This window comes from Thamnophis sirtalis, unplaced genomic scaffold (genome assembly GCF_051295495.1).
Source record: "Thamnophis sirtalis isolate CommonGarterSnake01/CBP01778 unplaced genomic scaffold, rThaSir2_p1.2 scaffold_10, whole genome shotgun sequence".
Classification (NCBI taxonomy): domain Eukaryota; kingdom Metazoa; phylum Chordata; class Lepidosauria; order Squamata; family Natricidae; genus Thamnophis; species Thamnophis sirtalis.
The window spans coordinates 36,337,955-36,345,561 of record NW_028261390.1 but is presented as its reverse complement, the minus strand read 5'-3'; positions in this window follow the sequence as shown (position 1 = coordinate 36,345,561).

The window sequence follows — 7,607 nt, the reverse complement described above, 5'->3', positions numbered from 1 at the left end:
ATTATTATTAATATATCACTTCTTGAGGTGAGTGGGTAAGAATTTGATATGCCAAAACATGGAAATATAATAAATATCTAAATAATTTCTGAAATGAGAGTCACTAAAATCTTTGCCAATTTGTTAAGTGAATAATTTTGTTTCGTAAATAAATACAGTCACAATTATAATTACTAATAGTGTGTTTTGATCAGTTTCCTAATCACACAGGAAAAAAAAATATTTTTCCCAAAAGCCTATCAACACTTCAAAGACGTCTAAAAATTAAATTAAATTTTAACTTGTTAAAATACCATCTAACCAGGGCTGTCAAATTTCCAGCCCACAGAGCAGATGCATCACGCGCTGGCCACACCCATGCCTAGTTTAGCAAAGAGAAAAAAGTCCTGATACGTCACGTGATGCTGCCATAGTTATTTGAGTTTGACACCCCTGATCTAGACTGTCCTTTTTCAACATTTTTTTTTAAATTGGAGGAATTCTTTATCTGGTCTCAGGGAACCCCTGCATAAAAATAATTATACCTACAGATCATGGTACATTGGCATTATCAGTAAGCTAACTTGTAGCACATAAAACAATCCAATGCATTGTGTAGTATGTGAAATTAAAAAGAAATATTTTTTCTTGATCTCTCATAGAACCCTGGTCTTGAGAAAACCTGATCTATAGCTCTCTTTTGGTATTGCAAAAGTTGTCAAATTTAGCACTTAAATATCAGGTATGAATCATATCAGGTATGAATCTAATTTACAAATGCACTCATATTGCTCTAATACAATTTGGACAAAGGTTTGGAAATAATGCAGATTTTTTCCTTTATTATATATTATTTTATAATAATGATATACTGTTTTATTTATATCTACTTCACAGTACTGTTAATGAAAATATCATGTCAGATATATCCTTGATTTTCTGCAGTGAATATAGATGAAATTAAATTCATTCAGTTTGTGTTCTGCTTGAAAAAAACAGAAAAAATATTGTATACAAATATGTATACTTGTAGTCTGTCACAAAGAAGGGGTGGAGTCAACCTAGTCTTCAACGCATCTGAAGGCAGGAGAAGAAGCAATGGATGGAAACTATTCAAGAAGATAACCAACCTAAAACTGAGCAGAAATTTCCTGACAGTTAGAACAATTAATCAGTGGAACTGCTCCAGAAGTTGTGAATGTTCCAGCACTAGAGGTTTTTAAGAAGAGATTGGACAACCATTTGTCTGAAATTGAAAGTTTCCTGCTTGAGGAGGGTTGGACTAGATGTCTTCCAAAGTCCCTTCCAACTCTGTTATTTTTTTATGTAAGATGATAAAAAAGAATTTTAATTATCAATAGGAGTAAGGAGTATATTTGGGCATTGAGAACCGCCAAAAGATCACATATTGCCTCCTTGGTAGCGTCCGCCGAGTCTCGCCCAGCCGCCCTGTTCAGGATAACCCGCTCCCTCCTAAATAGGAGGGAGACGGGGAACCCCCTGCAGGGTAAGGCTGAGGAATATAGTCAGTTCTTGGCGGACAAAATTGCTCGGTTTCGATCGGAACTGGACTCCACCCCCGCAGATCCAGCCGGGACACAGGGGAACAACTTGGTAGACCATCTCTGGGTTGAGTTTCAGGATGTTGCCTCTGGGGATGTGGACAAGGCTATGCGAGCTGTGAGTTCCTCCACCTGTATACTGGACCCGTGTCCCTCCTGGCTGACTGCCAACAGCAGAGAGGTGACACGAGGCTGGATCCAGGCGGTTGTCACCGCCTCTCTTCGGGAGGGACACCTCCCCACCGCGCTTAAGGCGGCGGTGGTGAGGCCCCTCCTGAAGAAACCGTCCTTGGATCCAGCAATTCTTAACAACTATCGTCCAGTCTCCAACCTCCCCTCTCTGGGGAAGGTTGTTGAGAAGGTGGTGGCCTTACAGCTTCAGCGTACCTTGGAGGAAGCTAACTATCTTGACCCCTTCCAGTCTGGCTTCAGGCCCGGTTACAGCACTGAAACCGCTTTGGTCGCATTGACCGATGATCTCTGGAGAGCCAGAGATGGAGGCTATGCGTCCATCCTGGTTCTCCTCGACCTCTCAGCGGCTTTCGATACCATCGACCATGGTATCCTTCTGCGACGACTGCGGGAGGTGGGGGTGGGCGGCACTGTTTTACAGTGGTTCTCCTCCTACCTCTCAGACAGGTCGCAGTCGGTGTTAGTGGGGAGGGAGAGATCGTCCCCGAGGCCCCTAACCTGTGGGGTGCCGCAGGGCTCGGTTCTGTCCCCCCTGCTATTTAACATATACATGAAACCGCTGGGCGAGATCATTCGGAGGCACGGGATTAAGTACCATCAATATGCGGACGATACGCAGTTGTATCTGTCCGCCCCGTGCCAACTCAATGAAGCGGTGGACGTGATGAACCGGGGCCTTGAGGCTGTTAAAGACTGGATGAGAGCTAACAAACTGGTACTCAACCCGGAAAAGACCGAGTGGCTGTTGTGTTTTCCTCCCAAAAATTTGGCTGACGTTCCATCGATCAGGCTGGGGGGGCAAAATCTGTTCCCCTCAGACAGGGTCCGCAACTTGGGAGTCCTCCTGGACCCACAGCTGAGTTTTGACCACCACTTGTCGGCTGTGACCAGGGGGGCATTTGCCCAGGTTCGCCTGGTGCGCCAGTTGCGGCCCTACCTGAACCGGGAGGCTCTCACAACAGTCACTCGAGCCCTTGTGATCTCTAGGCTGGAATACTGCAATGTGCTCTACATGGGGCTGCCCTTGAAGAGCATCCGGCGACTTCAGCTAGTCCAGAACGCGGCCGCGCGAGTGATTATGGGCGCACCACGGTTCGCCCATATTACACCAATCCTCCGTGAGCTGCGCTGGCTACCTGTGGATCGTCGGGTGCACTTCAAGGTCTTACTTACTACCTATAAAGCGCTCCATGGTAGTGGATCTGACTATTTGAGAGACCGCCTCCTGCCAATCACCTCCCTGCGTCCCATCAGATCGCACAGAGTAGGCCTCCTCCGAATTCCATCCGCCAGTCAGTGCCGACTGGCGACTACGCGGAGGAGAGCCTTCTCTGTTGCAGCTCCGACATTATGGAACAACCTCCCCGTGGAGATCCGTACCCTCACCACAGTCCAGGCCTTCCGCACAGCCCTCAAGATCTGGCTATCCCGTCAGGCCTGGGGATAGGATTATTTCTCACCCCGCCCGAATGTTGAGTGAATGTTGTATTTTTATGGTTTAATTTCTTTTAATCACGATTCTTTTTTTCAAGTCTTGTCTTGCACTCCCTTCCCTTCATTGTTGTAAGCCGCCCTGAGTCCCCTCGGGGAAAAGGGCGGCATATAAATCCTTAATAAAATAAAATAAAATAAAAAATAAAAATAAAATATTCAGATGAAAGTATGATTTTTCATAAGGACTTATGGATAAGCAATTGGAAAAGACTCAGAACAGATTCATTTTGTATATTATAACAAAGCAAGACTATAATATGAACAATACTGAAATACTGAATACTGAAACAACTACAATGGAGGATTAGATTATGAAAATGGCAGAATTAGCAGAAATGGCCAAATCCACCTGTTTGATTAGGTAGAAAACAATAAATACTTTTATAAAAGATTGGACCCTTTTATGAACTTTTTGCTGAAAATATAAAAAATGAAATGGTAATTTCTATTCTTGTTGATTAACTTTATCTCTTTAACTTTAAAGAGATAAGTTTGTAACTGCTTCTTTATCTTTTTTCATTTTCTATATTCTTCATACTTTTTGTTTAACCCATTTTCTCTTAATTGTTATTTATATATTTTCATGTTTATTTTTTATTTCTATAAAAATGTCTAATAAAATATGTATTGTAATTTTAAGGAAAACTTATATCTCTACTGAAGCAGCTTCTCATTCTATAATGGTCTATGTGCCATGAAGACAAGAAGAAAAATATGGTGCTTCAATAAAATTATAGGCTGTGACCCTCTCTTTATTTTGTCCCAAACTTTCCCATTGTAGTAACCTAATAAATTTGCTAACTACTGCAAACACATATACCTTTGTATCAGTGAAAAGGTTCCGCAACAGTTGAGGTTGTCTCTAAACTGTCCGTATTCAACTCATTTTCTTTCTATGCCTTGTTGATTTCATAGCAATGATAACAGGAAGAGATCTGTTGACCTTTGCTTTCAGAGTTACGCTTTTACCAAAGGACTCTACTAGTTTTTGTATTCTTTCTGATTAGGTTGAATGCTCTTCACCTCCTGTCAAGTCAGCGTGAAGGAAATATGTCAATGAAGCAGGAATTATTTCTGAACTTTGTAGGCTAGTCTTGCTCTGTGATATTAGCTCATATTTGTAAAGCAGCCTCTTTGACAGTTCTTTGCATGCCTTTTGATGGTGTCTATGATCATCTATAGAATTTGATGTCCTGCACAATGTGATATATTCAAATATTTATTGTTTACTGAATAAGTGAATAATAATTAATAATTAATTAAAATAATGTTGGAATTCTTGTGAATACATGCATTTTTGAATTGTGTATAAATGATAAACAAGAAAGGAAGACTATTGTTTGTTTTACTGTACATTATAGTAGGTTTATGATGGAAACATCTTTAAATATTTTCAGAGAAGACAAATCAGTCACATTGCCCAATGAACTTCTCACCCCTTTATTCAGTACCCCTTTAAATTAGTTTTAAATTTTACTTCAGAAATACTGGCAGAAATAATGCCTACAGAAGGAGAAAGGATTTCTTCCACAACCAAAGTTTCTGAGAAGCTAGGATTGGAGGTTGGAGATGCTTAAAATTGTAGTTATTAAGGTACTGAATACTAGATATCAAAATAAATCAAGTTTTATGCTCTAAAATGGAAAACCTAGATATCAGGTTAGGCAGCTCAGGTGGGAGGTGGAAGTTAAATAAATGGTTTAATGGTTTAATCTGCTGTCATACTTATTCTCAATTAGTTCTGGTTTTCTTTCTTTTTTTGGAATACCAATATTTAGAGTACCAATGTTCTCTGAAGGTGCTCTAGATTTGGGTCCACTCAAGGCCAAGCAACTCCTGATCAATAATAAACAGAATTTGATCACATTACTATTGAGATGCTACTCTGAAACAACATAAAATATTGCCAGATATTTTTGTGGATAAAAATATTATATAATGTTCTGTCCCCCCTTCTCTGCTCGTTAATAGATGACAGGCAGACAAACTTAAAAGGAAAGAACTTTATCAGTTCTCGGCTCAGACTGGCTGCGAGCCCAAAAATAAACATAAATCAAGTCTCTGACCAGAGACTCCACCGACTCCTGCCGAGCCACCATACACTCCCCTCCCGCAGGGCCCTTCCCCCGGTTCCGACGATCGGGGTGCGGCCCAGAGGGGTTGGTGACGGCCTCCACGGAACACGGTCCAAGACGCTGGTACCCTGCCGGGAACCTAGAAACAAAGTCCAGTGTTGCGGTGACCGGAGTCGACAAAGGCTGGAATCTTGGTGGAGCTCTCCTTGCAGACCTGGCCCATTGGCACTGGGCACATGACTCCACGCACCTCCGCACGTCATTTTTCATGTAAATGTGTTTTTATTTTCCATTTTCATTTCGTACAGTCACATATACACTGTGCATAACCGGGGCCATATAACATTAAACAATAAACACAGCCATTCCTCTTGTCAACAATACCCCCCAAAATAGAAACCCAATGTACCTCTTCGACCCTCCATACACCCTTTCTTTCGCCCCCCCTCCAACTTTCCATCTTCCCTCCAACATTCCTCTCTACCCTACTTCCCCTCCCCCTCTACCACTCCTCTCTCCCAGTACACTCCCTCCCTTCCTTCTCACCCTCCCTCCCATCCTCTCTCCCACCCTCTCTACCCCTCTTTCTTATATCCCTCTACTCCTCCCTTCGGTGTATTTCTACTATCTATTAATATATTCAGCTTGTCCTATTTTTACAGTGAAATTAAAGAGCAACAGTATACAAGTGCAGTCGCGTTACTTTAAAATCTAACACATACTATATATCCCCCTCCCCCCAACACCCCACCTCCCTTCCCCCCCGACTTCCCAGAGCCCGTACACGGTATAGGTTTTTAACAGTCTAAAATATATTAAGACAAAGGAAATAAAAAAAAGAAGTTAATAACATCTCTGCATTAAACTCAGCTTCTTCCTGTTGCACTAACTTTAAGCAGTTTAGATTATTCCTAATCTTAAACATAGGCTATCTGTAATTTCTTAGTCCCGTATTTGTTTTGTATATAGTCAATCCATTTTTTCCAGTCTCATTTATATCTCTCATTTGAATGGTCTTTAAGATATGCCGATATTTTAGCCATCTCGGCTAGGTTTGTAACTTTCAATGTCCATTCTTGAGTTGTAGGCAAGTCTTCCGTCTTCCAGTATTGCGCCACCAACAGTCTTGCTGCCGTTATTAAGTGCAGAACCAAATTAGTCTCTACCGCTGTAAATTCAGTACATATACCTAATAAAAATAACTGAGGAGTAAACTTTATCCTTCTTTTAAAAAATATTTTGCATAATCCACCACATTTTTATCCAAAATGCCTTAACATTTTGACAAATCCACCATATATGAAAATATGTAGCATCGAGAGAACCACATCTCCAACATTTAGGCTGTACATTTGGATACATAGAAGCCAGCTTTTTAGGATCTAAATGCCATCTATAAAACATCTTATAAAAATTTTATCTCAGGTTTTGTGCTTGTGTGAATTTCACATTTCTTACCCATATTCTTTCCCATGTGTCCACGTCATTTTTAAGATGGGGCCACCAAAATTGATGGGAGGCCAGGCGCAACGTCTGAAAAAAACCCCAATGTCTTGATGCAGACGGGCAATGAGTCTGCAAGAGCACCCATCAACGGATGTGCCCTGCGGGAACATAGAGATGGCCCCGACACTTCAAAAGATCCCCTTCCAAAGTCCATGGGGACGCTGGCCCCACTTCCACCTTTCGTCACTCCACCCAGTCGTCACCCCGCTGCGCATCCCGCATCAGAGATTGCTTGCTCACGGGATGACAAACAGCAGCGCAGGATGCAACGGGTAGAACAGTCCGAGGTGGAAGCGAGTTTGCAGGGTCAGAGTTCTCTACTTTACTCGGCAGGGCATCCGCCCTGGGACTCCACACACCCCGAACGCACGCTACCTTGTCCAAACAGGGTATCACGGCCGCACAAACGTGCTGGTTGTCCGACATGATAGCACGTTGCTGAGGGAAGGCTGCAGTCCATGCAACCCTTCTGTTCTTCTTGGGGCAACTCCCTGCCAAGTGACCAAGATCCCCACAGTAGAAGCACAATCCCTCAGCACGTCGTCTGTCCATCTCTGTCTGTGACACTCGAGGTCTGACAGCACCCAACTCCATGGGCTCCTCCCAGTCCACTGCAGTCCCTTGCTGAACCGGCATGCTGGTGGTCTCCTGGAATGCACGGCGAGGCCTTCACCTCTGCAACTGGGCATCTATCCAGAGGCACAAGTGGACCAACACATCGAACGTCGGTGGCCTGTCCACCCTCGCCAGTTCATCCTGCAAGGCCTCAGACAATCCATCCTGGAATGTGTCCATTAGA